At 47.0% G+C, this 27,904-nt stretch overlaps 1 protein-coding gene across 1 annotated transcript in view; it reads right to left on the reverse strand.

Moving 5' to 3' along the window:
* Positions 1-3,622, reverse strand: part of LOC143285062 (sex peptide receptor-like) — a 52,440-nt gene extending 48,818 nt beyond the window's left edge. The window contains exons 1-2 of the mRNA XM_076592249.1: positions 3,419-3,622; positions 1,553-1,645 (exon numbers count right to left, since the gene is read on the reverse strand). The gene's annotated coding sequence lies outside the window, so the exon portion shown is untranslated. The remainder of the gene's footprint in view (positions 1-1,552; positions 1,646-3,418) is intronic.
* Positions 3,623-27,904: the final 24,282 nt, after the last annotated feature.

A 27,904-nucleotide genomic window follows, 5' to 3' on the forward strand; every position in this document is an offset into this window, starting at 1 on the left:
TACATATATTTAGTTTGCGAATGTATTCTACGTACCTTTCTTTCTGAATGGCATCATCACCATCTGAACATCTTGTGCTGTGTTCTTTCTGGCCCCTCCCCCTGCCTCCTACTCTCTCTCTCCTGTCTCTCCCCCCCCGCCCCCCACCCCCGCACCTCCTCCCCCCCAATCTCTCTGTGTGTTATATCCTTTTCCCTGCGTTGACCATCCATACATCTTTACGTGTTCTGCGCAGACTTTACGACTGTTGTTATCTAAGATGTGACGAATGGCCACCTTTACTTTCCATGTCCGTGAAGACACCCCATCATGCAGCCCACAGACACAGCTCTGTGCAGGTCCCTGACCCAAAAAGCGGCAGCGATCTCGATCGGTAGTGGTTTCCTTTCAGTCGTCTTTTCCCAATCACCCCCACCCCCACGGCACCCACTCCATCCCTCCCTCCCCTCCTCTCCCCCTTACCTCTGTGTGGCCTCAGCTTTTTCACCCCCCGCCCCCAATCTTACCCTTCCCCCCACCTCTTCGTCCCCTGCCTCCCCCTCACCTCCCCTCCCTCCTCCCCTCCTCCTGCCTGCCCCATGCCCTATCCATTTCTGTGGATGATATCTTTTCGTGCAGAGCCAGAATCAAGTTAGTGCTCAGTGCGGAAAGACGTGGTGGTACAGATGGACAGGGGAGGGTGGACGGGGGGTGTAAGCAGGAAATAGAGCGGACCCTCTCTGCACTGAGAGGAGCTGGAAATAGGATTGGTGAGAAGGAGGAGGAGGAGAAATAGATAAGGGAAAGAAGAATGAGTGAAGAGACTCACAGGCAGACAGACAGGCAAAACGAACGGACGAACCTTTTATATCGATGAAAAAAGGAATAAGCGCAAGTGGCTTGTTTTCATCCTGCCCTCATAAAAAGGGAAAATGAATACTCAATACAAAAGCATAATATTACATGAATAATTTCAAATTAAGTCACAAAAATGAAAACACAACAAAAAATACGAACAACATAAGTACATGCACAAATAATTCTTAGATCAGTAAGAGAAGAAGAAAGAGAGACAGACAGACAGACAGAGACAGACAAAGATAGACATATATATAGCACATGACAAGGAGGACAAGTGAGAGATAAAGAGACTGAATGAATGAATGGATTAATAGAAGTGGGAGATACAGAATATGACGAGTAAGCGAATGACTGAGAGAGTGACTGAGTATGCTTGCTTGCTTGCGTGCGTGCGTGCGTGCGAGAGAGAGAGGATGGAGAGTTGGAGGGAGAGAGAGGAGGAGAAGAGAACAGAGAGAGAGAAAGAATGAATGACTGACTGACTGAATGAATGAACGAACGAACGAATGAATTTTACTTCTGAGGGTAATAGAATAAGCAACTTTTTTTTATCATTCAGCCATCAAAGGGAGAAAAATGAAGGAAAAAAAAGAAAGACAAAAATGTGGAGAGAGACAGAGGGAGTTTCGGGGAGTGGAGGAAAGAAAGAGGACGACGTGGACAAAGACAAAAGAGAGAGAAGGATGAAAGAAGAGAGACAGACGAGCGTTACCTGCTGACAGAAGGAAGACCCAGCCAGGTCCCCAGGTCTCTGTACAACCATCACTCCACAGGGCTGCACGGAACTGCCACAGGACAGCCGCACCTGAAAGGGCAGTGTGCTCTTCAACAGTGTTAAGGACACCACACCTGAAAGGGCAATGTGCTCTTCAAGTGTTAAGGACACCACATCTGAAAGGGCAATGTGCTCTTCAACAGTGTTAAGGACACCACATCTTAAAGGGCAATATGCTCTTCAACAGTGTTAAGGACACCACATCTGAAAGGGCAGTGTGCTCTTCAACAGTGTTAAGGACACCACATCTGAAAGGGCAATGTGCTCTTCAACAGTGTTAAGGACACCATACCTGAAAGGGCACTACACCTGACAGGGCAATATGCTCTTCAAGTGTTAAGGACACCACATCTGAAAGGGCAATGTGCTCTTCAACAGTGTTAAGGACACCACATCTTAAAGGGCAATATGCTCTTCAACAGTGTTAAGGACACCACACCTGAAAGGGCAACGTGCTCTTCAACAGTGTTAAGGACACCACACCTGAAAGGGCAACGTGCTCTTCAACAGTGTTAAGGACACCACACCTGAAAGGGCAACGTGCTCTTCAACAGTGTTAAGGACACCACACCTGAAAGGGCACTACACCTGATAGGGCAATGTACTCTTCAACAGTGTTAAGGACACCACACCTGAAAGGGCACTACACCTGACAGGGCAATATGCTCTTCAACAGTGTTAAGGACGCCACACCTGAAAGGGCAACGTGCTCTTCAACAGTGTTAAGGACACCACACCTGAAAGGGCAATATGCTCTTCAACAGTGTTAAGGACGCCACACCTGAAAGGGCACTACACCTGACAGGGCAATATGCTCTTCAACAGTGTTAAGGACGCCACACCTGAAAGGGCACTACACCTGACAGGGCAATATGCTCTTCAACAGTGTTAAGGACGCCACACCTGAAAGGGCAACGTGCTCTTCAACAGTGTTAAGGACACCACACCTGAAAGGGCAATGTGCTCTTCAACAGTGTTAAGGACACCACACCTGAAAGGGCAACGTGCTCTTCAACAGTGTAAAGGACACCACACCTGAAAGGGCAATATGCTCAACAGTGTTAAGGACACCACACCTGAAAGGGCAATATGCTCAACAGTGTTAAGGACACCACACCTGAAAGGGCAATGTGCTCTTCAACAGTGTTAAGGACACCACACCTGAAAGGGCAACGTGCTCTTCAACAGTGTAAAGGACACCACACATGACAGGTAAAGTTTGAAGCTGACCTCAACATTTTTAAAAGCCTTCTCATTCACGGGGGAAAAAAAGGCAAAACAAATTAATGAACAGCTCTGGTGTAAGAGTCCATCCCCCTATATACTTTACAGGTTTACAGGAAGGGCCAGAGAAGGACTGAGGCCCACAGGAAACCCTATCACTGTCCAGTGTTGTCTCCCCCTTCTCTCTCTTATCCCTCTTCCCAACCTCCACCCCCCACCCCACCCCCCCTCCATCTCCTCGGGGAAAAAATACTGCCGATGTTATAACACAGCCTCTGGAGCTTGTTTACGGCAGATTCAGCTCCAGCCCTGTTTTCTTTTCCGCATAAACATTGCGGTCTCTGTTACTTATATGTTAATTTCGTTTTGTTTTGTTTTTTCTTTTGTTTTGATTATTAACTAAGCCCAAAATAGGAAACAGCAGAAAAATACGACTTTTACATCTATCTACACAAACGTTTAGCAAACAGATGAAGAGAATAAAAGTACAGAAATATAATTAAAAAAAAATACAGCAACACTCTAATTGGTGACACGTATATCCTGTTCATTAAATCTGTATCATAACCGTCTACTTACCCAGATGCACACCCAAGAATACCCAGTATGTTTGTTGGGCACAGGCCGGTGAACAGACGTTCCAACAGCAGCACTGTGAACAACTGGTATTGTCCGCTGTTAGGTGTACACACAATCGGAACCGTTTCGGAGCAAAGTTAGACACACAATCAGAACTGTTTCGGAGCTAAGTGAGACACACAAAATCAGAACTGCCTAGATCCCGTCCTGTCCTCACGACAGCCACAACCCTTTGACAAACAAAGCAGCCCTGACGTTTGTTTTTTCTATCGTCACCCCCTCACCCACTTCCACAACCCCTCCCCCCCACATTTCACTCCCGCGCATGCCAGTCTTGCTGCACGTGCGTCTACGTCACAAACCTCGCGGTTGCGCATCGTGGCTGATCACGCGCGCTTATCTGTGTCAGTGGGCTTGCCAGTGTGGGAAGGGCATGGATGGGTGTTGACTGAGATTTGACGTGATGTGGGGAGGGAGGGAAGAAGCAGAAAACGTAAGTGTCCGAAAATTGGAGTAATGTGGTCACACTTACTTTTCTCCGTGATTTGTTGTTCTGCCCGAAACCATCATGGTCAAATGTGTCTGCCATAACTTTTACACTTGTACACGTGGGTGCACTCACATACACTCCTGAGCATGCACGCACTCATTAGTTTTACCATCGTCGTCATCATCATCATTATCTGTCGATCACATTGAGGGCAGGCCACAGATCACCATTGTTTGTCTACAGTACATTGTCCACAGTGAGGGCAGACCACAGTTGTCCACAGTGAGGGCAGACCACAGTTGTCCACAGTGAGGGCAGTGAGGGCAGACTACAGTTGTCCACAATGAGAGCAGGTCACAGTTGTCCACAGTGAGGGCAGGCCACAATGAGAGCAGGTCACAGTTGTCCACAGTGAGGGCAGGCCACAATGAGGGCAGGTCACAGTTGTCCACAGTGAGGGCAGACCACAGTTGTCCACAGTGAGGGAAGGACACAGTTGTCCACAGTGAGGGCAGGCCACAGTTGTCCACAGTGAGGGCAGGCCACAATGAGGGCAGGTCACAGTTGTCCACAGTGAGGGCAGGCCACAGTGAGGGCAGACTACAGTTGTCCACAGTGAGGGCAGGCCACAGTTGTCCACAGTGAGGGCAGAATACAGCTGTCTACAGTGAGGGCAGGTCACAGTTGTCCGCAGTAAGGCTGGTCACAGTTGTCCACAGTAAGGCCGGTCACAGTTGTCCACAGACAGTTGTCCACAGTGAGGACAGATTACAGTTGTCCACAGTGAGGGCAGGCATGTTTTACACAAACCAAGGGTTGTCTCTCAAACCCTGATCAGCGCGTTGGGTTCAGGCAAAGATCAGACATCTGCGAGCCTCCTCCTCCCCTCCCCCCCCCTCCACCACACCCCTCTCCCCCCTCCCTATTTTTCCTGTTTGCCACCTCTTTCGAACTGAAAATGGGGGGGCAGCCGAACATCTGAGATGTGTAACTAAAGAACTTGATGACTGACCAAGTCATCACGACATGGCAGACGGCCACTTGCCTCTGAAGCAACGAAATGAGCGTGGAACTCTTGACAGACAGAATTACAGAATTGTTATCTTGTCTCCTGCTGCTGTGGCGATTGGCATACTGGGAATATGAGTGGTGTGTGTGTCTGTGTCTGTGTCTCTGTGTGTGTCTGTGTGTATTTGTGTGTGTGGATGAGTGCGCGCACTTTGTGTGCGTGCGTGCGTGTGTGTGTGTGTGTGTGTGTGTGTGCGCGCGCGCGCGCGCGCGATAAAAATGAGAGAAGATGGATGTCTAAGTGCTTCTCTTCCCACCCCATTTCCTTGAAAGAGCTTTCAGTTCAGCAGAGATAGGCTGCACTTATCAATTCCTTGTCATTGTTGTTGTTGTTGTTGTTGCTGATATTCTTCTTCTTCTTCTACTTCTTCTTCTTCTTCTTTCTTCTACGACTACAGCTGCTGCTGCTGTTGCTGTTACTGCTACTGCTGCTACTTCTACTACTGCTGCTGCTAATGCTAATACTGCTGCTGAGACTAATACTACTACTTCGACTGCAAATTCTACTACAACTACGACCATCACCACTGCTGTTGTTGCCATTCATTTTGATTTTTATTGTTCATGTTGAAGACCTCGTAATCTGTATATTTTATCTTCATTCGTCAAGCATTCTCGTCACAGATTTCTGTGTGAAATTTCTGCAGAATGTTATCAGGGACAACTAACTCGATGACGTCGGTTGTCTTAGGAGTGCTCAAAGAGGAAATGATGATGGTTTGGTTTCTGAGTCCCTCCGTAATGAAGAGAGAGGGGTACTACTTTGGTTAGTCCGTCGGTCTGTCAGTCCGTCTGTCACTCTCTTGGTCAGTCAGTCTGTCTGACTGTCGATATATTAGTCATTCTGTGTTCTGCAAATAGGAAAGTGAGGGGGAAATGACCTTGATGGGCAATGTGGAAGTGATGGGCAATGAGTGATGGGCAGTGTGTGACAGGCAATGTGGAAGGGATGGGCAATGTGGAAGGGATGGGCAACGTGGAAGGGATGGGCAATGTGTGATGGGCAATGTGGAAGGGATGGGCAATGTGTGATGGGCAATGTGTGATGGGCAACGTGGAAGTGATGGGCAATGTGGAAGTGGGCAATGTAGAAGGGATGGGCAACGTGGAAGTGATGGGCAATGTGTGATGGGCAACGTGGAAGTGATGGGCAATGTGGAAGTGATGGGCAATGTAGAAGGGATGGGCAGTGTGGAAGGGATGCCGCCATGATTGCTGTGAGGAAGTCTTCCTGGCTGTGAAGTCAGGTTGAAAGCTTCGTGTTATGGAGATGGCCGGACAGAACCTACACTGTGGACCGTTTGCTTGTTTGTCATTACCTGGACTTAGTTACTTTGTTAATTGTTTCTTGTCGTTATCATGACTTAGGTCTGTTGTTGTTGTTGTTGTTGTTTGCCTTTACCTTGACGTAGTTACTTCATTTGTAATGGTGCAAATCCGTTTACTTTAATCGTATTTCTGTACTTACTTTAATTTGGGGTCAGAGTTAGACAAGGCTTGAAGTAGAACATGTTTTCATTGTACTATATCGCTGATAGAATATCCATTTCTTTAGCTCCAACCATCTCGCCACTTGACCCTCTGACCTCACAGCAATGTTGATTTCAGAACAAGCACGAAGCTGATCTTCTGTTTACCTCCCTTTCTGGACAATAAGTTCCTTTCATTCCCTGCTGAAAAACAGTCTGTTTTGCTGTTGTTATTGTTGTTGTTGTCGTGGTTGTGATTCTTATTGCTGGGATTTGTCGTTCTTGTTTTCACTTCACTTCAAGCTCAGTCAGTGTGTCGAAGTGTAAACACTGGAGTCAGCTGTTTGGTTGAAGTGTGCTTCTGTCATCAGTGGGCATGTAAGGGAACCCGGGGGGCGCGTGCTTGTCACAGCTAGACACCACACACAGGCGTGGAAAAAGAGGCGGGGAAGGGGGGGGGGGGGGGTGTTTAATGGGAAATTGATGCCGTCACGTTTGATGACGCACAGTCCCTGGGAAGAACAGTGGGGGAGGGGGGGGGGAGTGAGGAGGGAACAAATAGAAATCTGTCCGCTGTTTGTTTCACCACGGGAACAAATGACCACCAACACCGGGAAGGGGTGTGGGGAACAAAACATACGTGCGCGCACACGCACACGCAAACACACACTCACACACACACGCGCGCGCGCACGCGCACGTACGCACGCACGTCGATGAGGGGTGGAGAGGATATGTTACCACTAAGACTGAAACCTGTTGGTTTTTTTCTTTCCACATAATGATCCATGCGTATCTGTAACCCGGCTGTTTTTGATTTGATAGTTTATGCGCATGTCTGCTGTCTCTAGAAGAGACGGAAAGTGGGTTTTGAAAGTGTTGACCCCCCCCCCCCCCCACCCCCCCCCTCCACCATCTCTCCATCGTCCAAGCGCAGGGGGTAGGGGTGGGGGTGGGGGGAGAACAGTGTTGTGGAACCTTGGGGGGGAAGGAAAATGTCTGAGCGAGCTGACATGATAACCATGTCGCAGCGGCAACCTGACAGGCCCAGAGCCGTCACTGGCGGACATTGTCACGTAAACGTGACGTCAAATCTGTCGCATCCGGCCTCCCCGCGCAGTGCGCGTGCTGCCGCGTCACAAGTGTCTCGTTATTGGCCGCGTTGTCGGTCAATAGTCGGGGTGTCGGGTTGCGTCCCCTGCTTGAGGAGCTGAAGTGATTCCGGCAAAAAGTTGCTGCCGCGCAGATAGTTGTGTAAAGTGACACTTGAAACAAGGAAACACTGTTCGCTGCGGGGATGGGGATGGGGGCTTTGATTGGGAGCGACATGGAGAGCTCTCTCTGTCTCTGTCTCTATCTCTGTCTCTTGATTAATCTCTGTCTCTGTCCGTCTGTCTGCCCTCTTTGTCTCTCTCTTTTCTATCATTATCTCTTTCTATTGTTGTTTAAAGAGAGTATTCAAGTTGTTCGAATTTTCTCACCAAGACTGCCTGTATTTGCATCTGTAGGTTTTGTGTGACGGTGGGACTCATCTTGAAAGCAGACGAAAGCTACACACACACTTGTCATGTAGATATACTTTCAAACGTGAACGGATTTCCATAGCAGGGTCATTATAATGGTTACTCTCATTGATCACCGTGAAATGAAGAAGCTGTCTGTACTGGGTGTCCGAGTATTTCTTGTTCTCGTGGTGATCTCTGTTTCGATTTTTCCACCAGCCCCCGAGCCTGTGGTAATTGGTATCGAACACTTGTGTGTCGGCAGATCCACAGACTGTCGTTGGAGAGACACTGTGGCGATCCCCACTCTAGGGGGACTGTTGACTCTGTCTGGACACTGCTTGAGCAAATTACTGTCGTGACGAGGAGTCCTTGAAGACGGGGTCCCCCGTTAGCTGATCAGAACAGGTACTGTTGATGCTGACAGTCACTGATGAGGGGTATGATGACAGTAACTTATCAGGTTTTGATGTCAGTTACTGATGAGGTTTTGATGTCAGTTACTAATGAGGTGTATGATGATGATGAGGTGCATGATGACAGTCACTGATGAGGTGTATGATGATGACAGTCACTGATGAGGTGCATGATGAGGACAGTCACTGATGAGGTGTATGCTGATGACAGTAACTGATGAGGTGCATGATGATGACAGTCACTGATGAGGTGCATGATGATGACAGTCACTGATGAGGTGCATGCTGACAGTCACTGATGAGGTGCATGATGAGGACAGTCATGAGGTGTATGATGATGACAGTCACTGATGAGGTGCATGATGATAGTCACTGATGAGGTGCATGATGAGGACAGTCATGAGGTGTATGATAATGACAGTCACTGATGAGGTGCATGATGATAGTCACTGATGAGGTGCATGATGAGGACAGTCATGAGGTGCATGATGAGGACAGTCACTGATGAGGTGCATGATGATGGTCATTGATGAGGTGCATGATGACAGTCACTGATGAGGTGCATGATGATGGTCATTGATGAGGTGCATGATGACAGTCACTGATGAGGTGCATGATGACAGTCACTGATGAGGTGTATAATGATGATAGTCACTGATGAGGTACATGATGACAGTCACTGATGAGGTGGATGATGATGGTCACTGATGAGGTGTGTGATGACAGTCACTGATGAGGTGCATAATGATGACAGTCATTGATGAGGTGCATGTTGAGGACAGTCACTGATGAGGTGCAAGTTGAGGACAGTCACTGATGAGGTGCATGATGACAGTCACTGATGAGGTGTATGATGATGACAGTCACTGATGAGGTGCATAATGATGACAGTCATTGATGAGGTGCATGTTGAGGACAGTCACTGATGAGGTGCAAGTTGAGGACAGTCACTGATGAGGTGTATGATGAGGACAGCCACTGATGAGGTGTATGATGACAATCACTGATGAGGTGCATGATGAGGACAGTCACTGATGAGGTGCATGATGATAGTCACTGATGAGGTGTATGATGATGACAGTCACTGATGAGGTGCATGATGACAGTCACTGATGAGGTACATAGTGATGACAGTAACTTATGAAGTGTATGATGATGACAGTCACTGATGAGGTGCATAATGATGACAGTCATTGATGAGGTACATGATGAGGACGACAGTCACTGATGAGGTGCATGATAACAGTCACTGATGAGGTGCATGATGTTGACAGTCACTGATGAGGTGCATGTTGATGACAGTCACTGATGAGGTGCATGATGAGGACAGTCACTGATGAGGTGCACTGATGAGGTACATGATGACAGTCATTGATGAGGTGGATGATAACAGTCATTGATGAGGTGTATGATGATGATAGTCACTGATGAGGTGTATAATGATGATAGTCACTGATGAGGTGCATGATGACAGTCACTGATGAGGTGCATGATGATGACAGTCACTGGTGAAGTGTATAGTTTTCTCTAAGGCGGTCTGACACTGATGTTCTCTGTGAACTGTCGGCACTGGAACTGCTATTGAACGAAGCCGTGTTGTTGTTGTTTTTTTCCGGGAGGAGACAACAGTTAGGTGAGGGCCATGATAAAAACACAGCAGCGAATTAGAAGAAGATTTAAGCGATAATCACACATGTGCATGCTCTTGCCCACACTTTTCGGATCCTCTTGAGATTTGTTGTTGTTTTGCTGTTGTTGTTGTTTTTGTTTTTTGTGGGGTTTTTTTTTGTTTTTTTTTGTTTTTGTTTTTGTTTTTTTGTTTGTTTGGTTGTTTTGTTTTGTGTTTGGTTTTTTTTTGGGGGGGGTGGGGGGGGGGGGGCGGGGGCGGGGGGGGGGGTTGTTTTTGTTGTTGTTTGGTCGTTCAATTGAATGTTTATGAACTGAGTAGTGAATCAGTTTTACTGGCATTTTCTGTTGTGGGATTCCTGTTAGGTATTGAGTCCAATGTAAATAGGGACACACACACACGCACACACTCACACACACACACACACACACACACACACACACACACACACACACACACACACACACACAAAGAGCAAATTGTGAATCACCCTAATTTGGGATGTTCGTGCAACTTGTTGACAGCGATGTCGGAATTTCAGCGGTGTTGGTGATGGACCTGCTTGCTCCATCATGGTCGGAGACGTCTTGCTGGGACGGAAATGCGGTTTGGGTTTAGATTCTGAAGGTTCCCGAGGAATAAGGACGGAGATTATGGAGAAACAATTACCGCGTTCATATATAATGTATGTGCAACTCTGTAAGAAAATGTTTTCGCCGCAGGCTGAGAGTGACCTGCAGAGACTAGAACAGATTTGTGAAGATAGACAGACAGGCAGACAGGCAGAGCCATGCACACAGAAAGACAGACAGAGAGAGACATAGAGAGCGGACGAACGAAACAGAGTGAGAGGTAGACAGAAAGAAAGGGAGAAAGAAACGCGCGTACACACACACTCACACACACACACACACACACACGCACGCACGCACGCACGCACGCACGCAAGCACACACACACACACACACACACACACACACACACACACACACACGGCATAGAGAAAAAAAGAAAACAGAGACAGACAGACAGACAGAGAGAGAGAGAGAGAGGTGTATGACCTGGGTGTAAGAAATGCTCCCTGAGTGTCAATCAAAAAAAAAAAATCTTTCCTTTTGTGTGGAATTTCAATAAATGTTTTTTGCATGTTGCTTCTTTATTCTTTGTCTGTTTGTCTGTCTCTCCCTTTCTCTCTGCCCCCTTCTCTGTCTGTCTCTCTCTCTCTGTTTCTTTTTACATGTCTATCATTCTGACCACACAGACGCGTACACACACATCAATCATTCAATCAATCAATCAGTCAATCAATCAATCGATCAATGTATCTGTCAATATGTCCACCTCTTCGTCCCCGTCTCTCCATTCGTTCTCTCACTGTGTCTCTCTGTGCTGGTTGTCTCTCCACCTGTCTGTCTGTCTGTCTGTCAGTCACACTGATTGACTATCTGTATATCCCTCAGTCTCTGTTTGTGCTATACGCTTTACTTGTGGCGATGAATCTGGTGATAATTTTTGTTGTTTTACTATTTGTGTATGCGTTGCTGCTGCTGTTGTTGCCAGCTGCCTTCATCGTTATTATCGTCATAATCATTTTCACTGTTGTCAGCGTCATCATCATCACCACTATTAGTAGTAGTAGTAGTAGTAGTAGTAGTAGTAGTAGTAGTATTGTTGTTGTTGTTATTATTATTTTTATCATCATCGTTGTTGTTGTTGTTGCTTTTTTTTCATTATCATTATTTCACTCTATACTTAACTTTCATTGCACTATATTTTAATGTAATTATCTATTTGTTTTGTCATATCATGTTATTTCATTGTCATGTTAATGTTTCACACAAACCAGGGATAGGCCCCCAGTGCCTGGTCACCGTGTTGCCTTCATGCAAAGGCCAGGCATGTTCTGCCCAGCAGATGGTGTGTAGCGTGTATGGATTGGTCCGCACACTTTGACTCCTTCCCGGGACAAAGAAACTGAAAACTGTTGAAAAAAATTGCAACGTATTTCTCAGATCACACACACACACACACACACACACACACACACACATTCAGACTCAGACTCTCAAACGATTTCCCAGTGAGTGGGACCAGAGTCCCCAAGACACAAGGGGCGATAACTGTGTTTGGTCACTGTCACCCTCTCTGTTTGGGTCCACACACGGTTTGAAGACAGAATTTGGCCCACAAAGAGGAGGGGGTGGGGTGTGTGAATGGAAACAGGTGGGGGAGGGGGGGACCGTGCCGTAAACAGGAGGAAGGTGGTGAGGGTGGTGCGGAGAGAAGGGGAGGTGGTAAACAGCGGGGTGTGGGAACCAACAGCTGTGCTGAGGGAAGTCGCAAAAGGTGGAGGTAAACAGGCAGGGGAGATTACCCCTGGCGCTGAATTAACCCCCCTCGTTCAAGTCGGTGTCAAGGACAGTTATTCTCCGCCTCACTGTTGCGCAACACTCGCAATTCCTTCCCCTACCTTTGTGGGGTTTGTGTGTGTGTGTGCGTGTGCGTGTGTGTATGCGCGAACGTGTGTGTATGTGTGTATATGTGTGTGTGTGTGTGTTGTGTGTGTGTGTGTGTGTGTGTGCCGACAGGTATAAATGTCTTGTGTGGGCGTCAGAACTCCTGCAGGTGACGATTAGACACACCCTCACACAGGCCTGAGTCTTTGTTTCTTTGTTTACTTCTCCCTTCCTCTCTCTCTCTCTCTCTCTCTCTCTCTCTATGTTTCTCATATATATATATATATATATATATATTATATATATATATATATATATATATGTATTCCTTGGATTGTGACTCTCCGCACTATGATTGAGAACACCACCAAACTATGGTTGTTGTTTCTGGATCACCTGCCATAAGGGGACGACGGGTCATTGCTGCCAGTGCCGGGATGTCTGAGGAGTCCACATGGCCCCAAACTGCAGTCGTATCAGGCGTACACCTGGTTCTCTCCTATAGAGAGAATTCAGATGGCCCAAAGCTGTAGTCTTATCAAGCAAACTATTGGCTTTGTCCCTGAGAGAGACGGAATTCAAGTGGCTCCCAACTGCAGTCTTTGAAGGATTTCTTTAGCTATATTTACACTTCCTTTTTTGGTCTTTGCAAAGTTATTTTGGAATAACGAAAGAATTGTTTGGCTGTTACCTGCACTTATTTTCCCCCACTTAAGTCACACACACACACACACACACACACACACTTAGAACAGTGATGGCCCTGTTTCTGGTGAGGGCCAAATGAAAAAAAAAAGAACACCCGTGCTTATCTTTTGTCTTTGTGGATAAAGAATTGCGACTTTCTTTCTCTTCGTCTGTCTGTCTGTCTGTGCCTGCTCCTCTTTACTCTCCCCTCCTCTCTCTCTCTGTCTTTCTGCTTCCCTCCCCTCTCCTCACACACACCTTTCTCCCTTCCACCTCTCCGTTTCTCAGCCACCTCTTGTGTTCTTTCTCGCCTGTCTGTTTCTGTGTGTCACGTGTGTTACACGTGACCTCTGTCGGTCCACAGCAGGGCCATCTTGTTTTGGGGTTTGTCCCAAATAATCTGTTGGGGGTTTTATCGTCATCATTGTTTATACGTCTGCTGTTTGTGTGCCCGTTGAGGAGGTGGGTCTGGTACAAACTGCGTCAGCATCAGTTTTAGAACATGATAAGGATAATAATGACAACAGTAACAGTATGATGATGATGATAATAATAATAATGATGATAATGGATAGGGAACAAGAAAAACCAAACAGAACGTCTCTTGCATGATGTACAGGTTTCTCCTGTTTTACTGACTTCTGGTGAAAACTAAGTATAGCAGATGGTTTGTGTATACGTGTTGTGGAACTTCCGTTAAGGTTGCTGCAAGGTGATCTTACTTATCACTTTGGGAACCACCACCACCGTAATCACCGCCACCGCCACAAACAACAATGAACAACAACCAACACCAACATCATATAATAATGATAATGACAACAACAGCAAACAAAATTAATAATAATAATAATAATGATGATGATGATGATAAGAAAAAGAAGGAGAATGATGATAATGTGGATGATGATGATGATGATTCCTTTTACGAAGGTCACAAGGAGAGTGGTGGTGGTGGAGATTGGTGATTTTCAGCACTAATGCTGCTGTCGCCGCAGTTGCTGCTGTTATTCGTTTCATCTTCTGCCGTGCTTAAAGATCGCGTCGCAATACTTTTTTTTCTATCAGATGTCTAAAAACAAACAAAGAAATATACGTGTTTTTTTTTGTTTGTTTGTTTGTTTGTTTTTTTTTTGGGGGGGTTCTTTGTTTTTTGTTTGTTTGTTTTTTCATGTTCTTTGACTTGAAGTAACTAGAGAATAACTGCCCTTGATATACCTTTTGAAGTAACTAAAAAATATCTGTCCTTGGTATCACCGGAGATTAGAAAAGAGAGATAAACCACTTGCAGAAATTGCTGAAGCCAGGCAGCCTGCGCCGCGGCACGCATTCATTATTCATGAGCTGCCTTTGCCCCGCCCAAACCAAAGGAAAGCGTCAGTCGAACGCAGTCTCCTGAGTGATTTTATAATTTGGATTACACCTTTTTTCCCTTTTCTGTTTGCTTCATCCCACGCAGATGTCAAACTCAATTTTGTTGTGAATAACATTCCTAAATATTTATATGTATTGGTTACTTTTATTTCCCTATCACCACAGCACCATTTTTCATGAGTCGAAAGATGACCCCCATTGCGGAAAACTATAATATTGGTCTTATCGAGATTCACTGTTTGTTGTAGTCTGTCTGTTTCTTGCTTAAGGGCATTTAATTGATTTTGTAACCCTATGGGTGTGTCAGACAAGAGAACAACATCATCAGCAAATAGCATTAAGAGCAAATCTGTTGCGCCAGGTATCATTTGTATTCCATGTCTCCCCTTCTTTGATAACTCCACTGCCAATTCACCGATGAAAAAGGAAAACAGCTGTGAGCTTAGCATACAACCTTGTTTAACCCCTCTTGGACACTGAAAAAAGTCTGAATAAATACCTTTGTCACGAACACATACAAGTACAGAATCGTAGATGCTTTTAACAGCCATGTAAAACTCCCGAGAGAGAGAGACAGAGACAGAGACTTAGAGAGAGAGGTAGAGCACAATACAACGGTCTGCTCGGGCAACATGAAGCGTTCGTATATATATGAATTATATATATGATTATGTACATATAGATAGATTTAGATTTACATACTGATAGATCTATATGAAATTATGTATGTATGTATTCATGTATGCATGTATGTATGTATAGATAGATGTTAGAAGAGAGACAGAGCTGAATATGTGTTTTATGTTTTGATATATATATATATATATTTTTTGTTGTTGTTGTTGTTGTTGAAGAAATGGTGATGTAAACCAGAAAGTGTGAAGAAAAAGTAGCGTTACGAAAACGCAGTTCAATAATTTATAACTGTCTCCCGTCTCTCTCATGTGCAATATTGCGCTGGGGGTGGGGAGTTGGTGGTGGGGGGAGCTGCTTTATTTTCTTTTTATATTATCAACATTCAAGCAGATGCAAACGTGCTAAAAACCAAGCAAAAATGAATCGGTTTTCATTGTATACAGCGAATCTTACTACACGTGGGAAATTCCAGGCATAACTTAACTTTCGCTTTACTGCAGCTGAACCGTCAGAACCGACCAGTTTCCTTCAGGTGGGGAAGGAGAGGGTGATTTACCCCCACCCTTCCGCACTGCGTGTGTGCCCCAAAACGGCTTCAGCACTGTTATAGACAGTAAGAAGGGGCCTGCCGCGAGTGGTTTATCTCTCTTTTCTAATCTCCGGTATCACTTTTGAAGTAACCACAGAATAACTGCCTTTCGTTTTCATTTTGAAGTAACTACAGAGTAATTACCCTTGGTTTACCTTTTGCATCCACGGTGGCTTCTTGGGTCTTGTGTAGCTGTTGTTTATTTCTTTGGTTGTTGATTTGTTGTTTTTGTTGTTTTTTTTCCTGTGATCTGCTTTGGCCAGAATGGCCACTTTACTGTTTGGATACAAACAATCAACTGTGTGTGCAGTTAGATTTATTGTGTAGTGGTTATGAGACAGCAATGTAACACTGTGGGTTAACCTTGATGACAGTCATATAGAACAGTGGTGTAACTCTGCATGTTAACCCTGATGACAGCCACATAGATAAGGTTAACCCTGATGACAGCCACATAGATAAGGTTAACCCTGATGACAGCCACATAGATAAGGTTAACCCTGATGACAGCCATATAGATAAGGTTAACCCTGATGACAGCCACATTGAACAGTGTTGTAACTTTGCAGGTTAACCCTAATGACAGCCACATAGAACAGTGTTGTAACTCTGCAGGTTAACCCTGATGACAGCCACATAGAACAGTGGTGTAACACTGCAGGTTAACCCTGATGACAGCCACATAGAACAGTGGTGTAACTCTGCAGGTTAACCCTGATGACAGCCATATAGAACAGTGGTGTAACACTGCAGGTTAACCCTGATGACAGCCATATAGAACAGTGGTGTAACACTGCAGGTTAACCCTGATGACAGTCATATAGAACAGTGGTGTAACACTGCAGGTCAACCCTGATGACAGCCATATAGAACAGTGGTGTAACACTGCAGGTTAACCCTGATGACAGCCATATAGAACAGTGGTGTAACACTGCAGGTTAACCCTGATGACAGCCATATAGAACAGTGGTGTAACACTGCAGGTTAACCCTGATGACAGTCATATAGAACAGTGGTGTAACACTGCAGGTTAACCCTGATGACAGTCATATAGAACAGTGGTGTAACACTGCAGGTTAACCCTGATGACAGTCACATAGAACAGTAGTGTAACTCTGCAGGTTAACCCTGATGACAGCCATATAGAGCAGGTTAACTATGATGACAGCCACATAGAACAGTGTTGTAACACTGCAGGTTAACCCTGATGACAGCCACATAGAACAGTGTTGTAACACTGCAGGTTAACCCTGATGACAGCCACATAGAACAGTAGTGTAACTCTGCAGGTTAACCCTGATGACAGCCATATAGAGCAGGTTAACTATGATGACAGCCACATAGAACAGTGTTGTAACACTGCAGGTTAACCCTGATGACAGCCACATAGAACAGTGTTGTAACACTGCAGGTTAACCCTGATGACAGCCACATAGACCAGTAGTGTAACTCTGCAGGTTAACCCTGATGACAGCCATATAGATAAGGTTAACCTGATGACAGCCATATAGAACAGTGGTGTAACACTGCAGGTTAACCCTGATGACAGCCACATAGAACAGTGTTGTAACACTGCAGGTTAACCCTGATGACAGCCACATTGAACAGTGTTGTAACACTGCAGGTTAACCCTGATGACAGCCATTGATGTCACATCCATCACCACTCAAATCAGTCCGGGGTTCATTTTTTGGGGGGGTGCAATAAGTGGCCTCCAATGAGCAGACATGAGGTGGAGGGTGAGAGAGAGGGGGGGGGGAGGAGCAATGGGGTGAACCTTGGCAGCGAACTCCCGAAGACAGCCCTCAGTGTGGCTGAAGGCTGCAAGATCATCAGATTGACAGTGCCTGATTTACACTCGGGAGCACAGGGGTATGGAGGAAGAGAGAAAGCAATTGCAGCTAATAAGATGGAAGAGTTCGTTTTTTGGTGGGGTTCGTTGTTGTTGTTTTCTTTGGTTGCTGTTGATTTTTAGTTTAAAAAAAAAAAAGAAGAAGAAGAGAGAGAGAGAGAGAAAATAAGGGAAATATGGAAGAGGAGATCAATTAGTTTCACCAAAAAAAGAGTTCGTTTTTTGTTTTTTGATGGGGTTTGTTGTTGTTGTCTCTTTGGTTGCTGTTGATTTTTAGTTTAACACAAAGAGAGAGAGAGAGAGAGAGAGAGAGAGAGAGAGAGAGAGAGAGAGAGAGAGAGAGAGAAATATGGAAGACGAGTTAAAAAAAAGGAAGCATAAAAGTCACGGGTGGGGTGGAGGGGGGGGGGCGAGAAGGGGGAGACAGAAAGAAATTTGACGGGGAAAAAAGGAGAAAAAACTTCGTTTCGAACAATTGCATGGTAGCTCTCCGTCCCTCCCTCCCTCCCTCCCTCTCCCTCTCTCTCTCTCTCTCTCTCTCTCTCTGCCTCTCGCTCTGTCTCTGTCTGTGTCTGTCTCTTTCTCACACATACTCGCTCTCTCTCTCTCTCTCTCTCTCTCTCTCACACACACACACACACACGCACGCACGCACGCACACACACACACACACACAGATATATATATATATATATACACCACCACCACCACCACAACCACCACCACCACCACCACCAGAAAGAGATATTCTCTCTATCTCTGTCTGTCTTTCTCTGTGTCTCTCTTTGTTCCCTCCTCTCTCTGACTGTCTCGCACTCTGCCCCCTCGTCACCTTCGCTCACTCTCTCTCCATTCCTCTTTCTTCCGCCCCTCCCTCCTTCCCTCCTTCCCTCTCATCCGCCACCCTCCCCACGTCTCATAAACGCTGCGCCCTGCCCCACACGTCCACCCGCTGTGTGGCCCCTGTTCCCTGATGCAGGGTGTGTGTGAGGGGTGGGGGGAGTGTAGGGTGAGGGGGAGGGAGGGGACGGGGGGGAGCGGGCAGTTAGTCGCCACATCCGTCAAGCTTCTCTTTCACTGTCTGCGTCATCACGGAGCCGACAGCTGTGACGTATTGCCCATTTCCGTTCAGGACACGGCGCATGTCCAAGATGGCTGTACCAACTTCCTGTCCAGCACCTCTCTTCCTCGTCAGCTTTGGCTGGTTGATTGGGTGTTTTTACGCCAAAGTGCGGTGGAGATGTCTGGATTGGGTTTCGGGAAGGTCTGGTGGGACTTGCTGATTTTGGGGGGGATGGTTTTGGAGGGCTCTCCAAGTGCCTGGTTTTCTGAGCTGTCTGTCTGGCTTTCCTGCCGACTCGTGATTTTGTCCTGGGTTGATAGTGTTCCTGCCGTAACAACAATGTCACATGGACACGCGTGCATGCGATCACACACGTACACACACACATACATAGATACACACACACACACACACACACACACACACACACACACATACACACACACACAGGTGAAGGTTGATGAACGATCATCTGGTCTCTAACGGGTCCTTTCAACGTGTACAGTCAGCCGTGGCACAGGATTGTATTGTATTGTATTATATTGTAGTGTAGTGTAGTGTAGTGTATTTCTCTTTGTACTGATTTGTACTGTGGTCTGGTGTTTTCACTGGATGCACTGTGGCCTGGTGTTTTCACTGGATGCACTGATGTGTGGTGTTTTCACTGGATGCACTGTGGCCTGGTGTTTTCACTGGATGCACTGTTGTCGGGTGTTTTCACTGGATGAACTATGGTCTGGTGTTTTCACTGGATTCTCCGGTCTGATTCCGGCAGTGATCTTGTGGATTTGTCCGTCGCCTTTGTCACGTTTGACGACTGTTCTGCCGCTTTGCACAGGCATAAAGAATTTTTTTTTTTTTTAAACGTCATGCAGGCAGCAAACGTACATCAGGGGGATCAGTCACTAGGCAAACCAACAAGAGTAAGTTCTGTGCAGTTTCTGTTCAGACGCTCAGCACGGCGACATGCCTTACCCGTTTGTCAATCAGTTGTGCATGGTCTTGTGAGGGTGGGGGTGGGGATGGGGGGACACCAATGCATGAAAAGCTTTGCCACACTGCTAAGGATAGAGGGGCCGTGTTTTCTGGTGTTTTCACTTGATGCACTTATAGTCTACAGAATCTTCACAATGATGAAGGCGGTAGTCAAGGGAAAGAAGAAGAAGAAGGAGATTGCATCTTCGTTTCACTGCTGTTGAACGTGTGGTCTCAGTCTTTGTTTCATTACGGATGGCCGACTCGTGGGTAGACTCGTGTGGTGCTGTGTTTTTGGTTGGTTGTTAGCTGATACTGAGCTCGCATGGCTGAGACAAAAGAGAGAGGAGCCGAGAGAGACAGACCGACAGGGAGCGAAAGAGGGAGATGGAGGACACTGCCGGGATTCGCAGTTACCGTTCCTCCACGGCATCTCTTCACTTGTCCTCTCTCACTTGGTTTCCACACCGCTAACCTGCCACAGTGCTGCTGGTCACTGACACAGGAGGTAACGCACGTGCCGCTCGGAACAGTTATCGCTGCACCGTGACGGCAGTCGTTCCGGGCAAGCAGCAGTGGAAATGACAGACCACGTGAAACCGGGAGCTGTCAAGTTAGTGGCGTCGTGCAACTGACAGTTGTCATACACTTTAACTAAGAATAAATATATATCATACACCTCATACACTTTAACTAAAAATAAATATATATCATACACCCACCAGGACGAGACCAACAGACAGACAGACAAACGGACAGACAAAGGATGGACATCTCGATAGACAGGTTTCAGTTTCAGTATCTCAAGAAGGCTTCACAGCGTTCGGACAACTTGAGTTCATATATAATAATAATAATAATAATAATAATAATAATGGATACTTATATAGCACACTATCCAGAAATCTGCTCTAGGTGCTTTACAAAAACGCTTTTGATAACATAAAACATTATATCTATGTTACATACACACACCAAAATGTGACCACACACACACACACGCGCGCGCACGCACGCACGCACACACACACACACACACACACACACACACACACACACACACACACACACTGCATACATACATTTTAACATACATGTGTATCTAACAGCTACCCTAACACATACGCACACATAGGCAGGCACAAACTTACATAAACACACGCACACACAATACACATTCATATACATGCATGTAGTTGTGGACCTGCCACAATTGAACTTATTGCTGAGGGAAAAGGTGAGTTTTGAGACGAGATTTAAAAGATGCGAGGGAATCAGAATGACGGAGATTATCAGGGAGCTTGTTCCACGTCTTTGGCGATTGAAAAGAAAACGATCTGTGTCCATAGGTCTTACTTCTGACGTGAGGTATCCTGAGAAGTCGAGTATCAGAGGAAGAACGGAGCTGGCGAGACGGGGTATAGATATGGATGAGTTCAGAAAGATACTTGGGGCCAGATCCCCAAGATATACACTATATATACACTACATGACATCTGATGACTGACAGCAGCATAACCCAACGCGCTTGCCAGTCAAGCCTTGAGTGTTTGCATTATATTGTATATTTTTGCCAGGAGGACAACACTCGTGTTGCCATGGGTTCTTTTTCAGTGCGTCAACAGCGTGCTGCACGCGGGGCCACGATTTGTCGTCTCATCCGTATGACTGGACGCTCAGTTTGATTTTCCAAGTCGAACATATGAGAAAGGGCGAGAGCAGGAATCGAACACAGACCCTCACGAACACTGTGTTGGCAGTGAGAAAAGCGTCTTAACCATACTGCCACTTTTGCTGCCTGATAGACAGACAGACAAACGACAGAAAGAGACAGACAGGCGTACATCAGGATGGTTTCTCTATCACATGTCAGTTGTCTTTCCGCGCGAAGGGCGTCTGCGTGCCTGTGCCTATTTGTTTGTGTTGTGCTGTTTGTCCTCCATCACCCCCCACACCTTGAGGAGAGAGACACGGACAGCCGGCAGGGATGACGTCACCATTACACACACACACACACACACACACACACACACACACAGAGCGAGAGAGAGAGAGGCCAACACGGTCATCACATTCACACACACACACACACACACACACACAGAGTGAGAGAGAGAGGCCAACACGGTCATCACATTCACACACACACACACACACACACACACACACACACACACACACACACACACACACACAGATTGCTTATCACGGTCATCACATTCACACACACACACACACACACACACACACACACACACAGAGGACTTAACATGGTCATCACATTCACACAAACGCGCACACACACACACACAAAAACACACACACACACACATACGTGGCACACACACACACAGATTGCTTATCACGGTCATCACACACACACACACACACACACACAGAGGTCTTAACATGGTCATCACATTCACACACACACACACACACACACACACACACACACACACACACACACACACACAGAGGACTTATCACGGTCATCACATTCACACACACACACACACACACACACACACACACACACACACACAGGACCTACCACGGTCATCACATTCATAGAGACAGACGGGGAGCGAGAGAAGAGACAAGAGAGTGGGCTGTCAGTGTTTGCACAGTGTGACCTCAGCTCTTCCAGATTTTCATCGTGGACATCGACAGCAGTTTTTCACACTCTCCTACATCAGTAGTAACTAACCGATGCGTCCCAACAAGTATACATGTATGTATGTATGTATGTATGTATGTAACTGTGGACAGAGACAGACAGACAGAGACGGGATTAGAGGATCAGATGCAGACAGACGGAGGAAGAGAGAGGAAGAGGGAACAGCACCTGAGCGGGCCTTCATCATCGTCAAACTGGCAGTGCCGGTCCGGTTGTCCAACACGATTGTCTAACATAGTGTTGATGACACAGTCACAGTGAGTGGGTGGGACAGGACTCAGCTTCTTTCTTCCTGTCTCCACCCTCTTTCTCTCCCTTTCTCTCTTTCTCCCATTCCTTCTTTCCCTTTCTCTCTCCCCTTCACTCTCTGCCTCTCCCCCCCCCCTCTCTCTCTATCTCATTTCCCCTTCTATCTGTCTTTCTCTGTCTCCCACTCTCACTCTGTCTCACTCTCCACTTCGCTATTTCTCCCCCCCCCCCCCTCCCTCTCTTTCTCTCTATCAGTCGGTCAGCTATTTCAGTGGCGCACGACGCAGAACAATGACGTCATCACAAGCACTGACATGGAAGATCCCGTTCTCTTCTCCACAGGGGCAGTCAGTGCACCGTGTTTTAACCTTGGCTTTCACACACACACACACCTCCACACCATAGTTCGGTTACCTTACCCCCCCCCCCCCTCCCACTTCACCCCCTGCCGTCCCCCACCCCCACCCTCCCTGCCCCCTTCCCATCATTCCCCCCAGTCAGTCGGCCTGAGAGAGGAAAACAAGGCAGAGATCAACAGCGGAGGGACGACCAGTGTTGATCAGTGTGGAACGGTTCTTTACTTACCTCCCATTCCGTGCTTGGTGGGGTTTTTTCTCTCTCCCCTTGCCCCCTCCCCACTCCCTCCCTCCCACCATGGGCATCACAACAGGGGTGGTGTTTCTACGTAGAAGTGGGGGTGAGGGGGTGGGAGTGGTGTTGTTGATGAGAGTGAACTGACCCTGAACCTGACATTTGGGGGTGGGGATGGGGATGGGTGACTGAGTTCTTCGAGGCCGGGCAACAACAGGTCATACACCTGTCTTGTTACACACACACACACACACACACACACACACACACACACACACACACACACAGAGAGAGAGAGAGAGAGAGAGAGAGAAATCGAAATCGATTTTTTTTTCTAATTGAGGGAAAAGGAAGAGGCACTTATCGGCCTGTTTTTATCCTACGCTCGTAAAGAAAACGTTTAGATTAGTCTAGGAAATAGAAAGAAAAAAGTGGGGGGTTGGGGGGGGGGGGGGGGGGGGATTACATACACATCGCATGGCAATAACAACAACTGAAACTAAAAACAAAAGAACAAATAAATGGCATAGAAAATACACAATTCTCCACAAAATAACATAGTATGGGGATGCGTGAAAGAGAGAGGAAAGAAGGTAAGGAAGGAAGAGACACAACGAAGGAGAGAAAAGGAGAAACTGTTGAGAGAGAGAGAGAGGGGGGGGGGGAGAGAGAGAGAGAAAATTCAGATGGTTTAATGTGCTTCGGCCATAGTCATACTTACACATAAGGGAAGGGGGGCGAGTGATGTGAGAAGAGACAGTGGGTAGTCGTCCAACTGTTCATTTGAAAACTGTGTAGTAATTTTATTTGAACACAGTTTGTGCGAACTAAAATTCTAAGATGGAGAAGAGAGAGAGAGAGAGAGAGAGAGAGAGAGAGAGAGAGAGAGAGAGAGAGAGAGAGAGAGAGAGAGAAGAGTGGACGGATGTTGTTTGACATCCCCCCCTTCCCCAGAGCAGTGAAACAAATCACTTCATTCCAGACATGTTGAACTTTTAGCTTGGTGTTTTGCTTTGGTACAACTGGTAGATAAGCAGACATTTATCACACTTGTGTGTGTGTGTGTGTGTGTGTGTGTGTGTGTGTGTGTGTGTGTGTATGTAACTATGAAATGGACAACGATTTTGAACCATTAAGACCCTGAAAAGAGGGAGAACTGGATGTGAAGCACACACACTCACACACACACACCCTCCCTCTCCCTCTCTCTCGCTCTCTCTCTCTCAGTGTCACGTGGCATGGGATTATTGATGGCAAGACAGGCCGGCTACTTGTGGCCAGTCACTGATAGTTGTCTCCCTTGTCTATTCCCCCAGTTCTCGCCCCTGTTGTCCCCGGTTCCAGTAGTGGGGAAGCAGAGGATTCATTCATGTCTGTCCTCTCCAGACTTCTGCTGGAGGGGGTCAATTTTGCCACGGATTATCTTGAAATTGGATTTAAAACCGTGATTGTGCAACTCTCTGGTCTCATCAGATTTCTGCTTTCTTCTTTTCCACAAGTCCCCCATCGATGAGACCATCACCCACCCACCCCTCCCCCCACCCCTCTCTCTCTGTGGCCCCTTGCCCCACCTCCCTACCCCCCTACACTCTACCCCCTTGCCCCCCTCCCCACCCCCATGGTCTCGTTCTGCTAGTCCCCAGAGGTTCTCCAGTCATTGGCTGATCCTGCCCTGTGTGCTACGTCCATGCCCGCAACACAGTGCCGTAAGGAGGCGGGGGTTGGGGTGGGGGTTGGGGTGGGGGGAGGGCCTTGGGGGTGACGTGGGGGGGGGGGGGCGGGGTGTTGACGGGCTTTTGTCACCTCCCCCCTCCCCTGACCCCTTTCCCCCGTGCCCTCACTGCCCCCACCATCACCCCTTGTCTACGACTTTGAACGTTGGTTCAACAAATTCTCTGTGTATGTCACGGTGTGAGGGGGGGTGGAGTGGGGGGGGGGGGGGGGGGGGGAGGAGGAATGAGAGAGAGAAACAGTCAGATAGCCATAGAGAAGGAACATTTTGATCGAAAGGACTTGCCATGTCACCCATCTTCCACCCACCCATACCCCATCCATAATTTGTTGTTGTTTGTTTGTTTGTTGTGCGGTTATGAGGTCGTTGTGTCAACAGTCAGCAGTGTCAACAGTCCGTGGTGTCAACAGTGGGTGGTGTCAACAGTGGGTGGTGTCAACAGTCGGTGGTGTCAATAGTGGATGGTGTCAATAGTGTTGGTGTCAACAGTGGGTGGTGTCAACGGTCAGTAGTGTCAAACATTAGTGGTGTCAATAGTGGGTGGTGTCAACAGTCGGTGGTGTCAATAGTGTTGGTGTCAACAGTCGGTGGTGTCAATAGTGTTGGTGTCAACAGTCGATGGTGTCAACGGTCAGTAGTGTCAACAGTCAGTGGTGTCAACAGTCGGTGGTGTCAGTTGTGGTTGGTGTCAACAGTGGGTGGTGTCAACAGTGGGTGGTGTCAACAGTCAGTAGTGCCAACAGTCCGTGGTGTCGATAGTGGTTGGTGTCAACAGTGGGGGTGTCAACAGTCGGTGGTGTCAACATTGAGTGGTGTCAACAGTGAGTAGTATCAACAGTGAGTGAAATAAACAATGAGTGATGTGAACTGTGAGTAGTGTCAACAGTGAGTAATGTAAACAGTGGGTGAAGTACACACACACACACACACACACACACACACACACACAGCGGAGTTTTAACCCCATGCAGTCCCTTCCCTTCCGACTCTACACCATGTACCGCTGCAGCCGTCATGTCGCCAGAACCGGAGAGATTTCCCCTCGTGCCCCCTCCCCCCCCCCCCTTGCCCCCCCCCCCCCCCCTGTCCTTCCCCATCACCGCCACAGGATGGCGCCATGAACGGTTCCAGACGGCCGCCTTCTCTGCTTGTTGTGTGGCATTTGGCGTCTTCTGTCCCCGGCCCTCGTGCATGTGGCGTGCGGCATGTGGCGGCGTGCTGTGCATCAGTGTTGACTCTGAAGATGCTGGTTGCCTTCACCTTGGACGTAATGCTCGTGCGGGGGAAAGGGGTGGGGGGGGGGGGGAGGGGGGGGGGAGTGAAGGGACAGAGAGAGAAAGATGGAAGGAGGGAGAGGGAGAGAATGTGGGTGGAGGGATGGGTTGAGGAGGATGAAAGGGAACTTTTCCACCCAACTGATGCCTGCTGTGATGGTGATGGTGATGGTGATGATGATGGTGATGACTGTTGTTGTCAAGTTGCTGGTATTTCCGAGTGGCTTCCCCCCTTCAGTCAATTTTATATCATAGGCACATGACTGCTACTGCAGTCAGCGTTATGTTACCACGGGATAGCTATGGCAGTGTTATGTCACCACACAGGATAGCTGTGGTAGTCAGTGTTATGTCACCACACAGGATAGCTATGGCAGTGTTATGTCACCACACAGGATAGCTGTGGTAGTCAGTGTTATGTCACCACACAGGATAGCTATGGCAGTGTTATGTCACCACACAGGATAGCTGTGGTAGTCAGTGTTATGTCAACACACAGGATAGCTATGGCAGTCAGTGTTATGTCACCACAGGATAGCTATGGCAGTGTTATATTACCACACAGGGTAGCTATGGCAGTCAGTGTTATGCTATGGCAGTGTTATGTCACCACACAGGATAGCTATGGCAGTGTTATGTCACCACACAGGACAGCTACGACAGTCAGTGTTACGTCACAGGATAGCTATGGCAGGCAGTATTATGTCACAGGGTAGCTATGGCAGGCAGTATTATGTCACAGGGTAGCTATGGCAGTCAGTGTTATGTCACAGGATAGCTATGGCAGTGTTATGTCACAGAATAGCTATGGCAGTGTTATGTCACAGGATAGCTATGGCAGTGTTATGTCACAGGGTAGCTACCAGTCAGTGTTATGTCACAGGATAGCTACGGCAGGCAGTGTTATGTCACTGGATAGCTACCACAGTGTTATGTCACAGGATAGCTATGGCAGTGTTATGTCACAGGGTAGATATGGCAGTGTTATGTCACAGGATAGCTATGGCAGTCAGTGTCATGTCACTGGATAGCTATGGCAGTGTAATCACAAAAGTGACTACATACCTATCTCAAGTACCTGTGGTTATGACCTTGTTTGCCTTCCATGTTTTTCCTGCTACATGGGCAATATATATATTTATATGTGTGTGTGTGTGTGTGTGTGTGTGTGTGTGTTGGGGAGTGGAGACATGTGCAGGTGAACAGGGGTGGTGCTTCTGATCTTTGTCCTTGCCATTTTTCTCCCCAACCCATTCCAGATGTTCTCGCCCTCTCTCTCTCTCTCTCTCTCTCTCTCTCTCTCACACACACGTGCATGTGCATACTACCACACACACCTCCCATACATACGCATGATACAAAAATGTTCTCTGGTTGTCGTTTTTAATTTCACAAAAGAAAATATTTTTTGATTCACCAGGACAAATGTAATGACCAAATCACTTTACAACAAAACAAGAACACAATCAACTTTTTTTTAAGTGAAAGAAAATAACAAACAAAGCGTTTAAGTTGACAGGGAATGTTTCCATGCATTTTTTCAGTGACATGAGTTCTGAGATCAGAGAGAGAGGACAGCTGCTGGCCACACCCTGTGAACAGGCATTACTGCTTGGTAATACAAAATTGTTTGTGTGCAGTTAGCTGTGGTCCTTTAGTTGGTAATGTGGTGGTGTATAGGTTGCGTACAATGTATGACAGATAATATGATGGTAATATATTTGCATTGTTCGTATACAGTTTTGTGGTTCATTTT

The sequence above is a fragment of the Babylonia areolata genome, chromosome 8 (assembly GCF_041734735.1).
Source record: "Babylonia areolata isolate BAREFJ2019XMU chromosome 8, ASM4173473v1, whole genome shotgun sequence".
Taxonomy (NCBI): domain Eukaryota; kingdom Metazoa; phylum Mollusca; class Gastropoda; order Neogastropoda; family Buccinidae; genus Babylonia; species Babylonia areolata.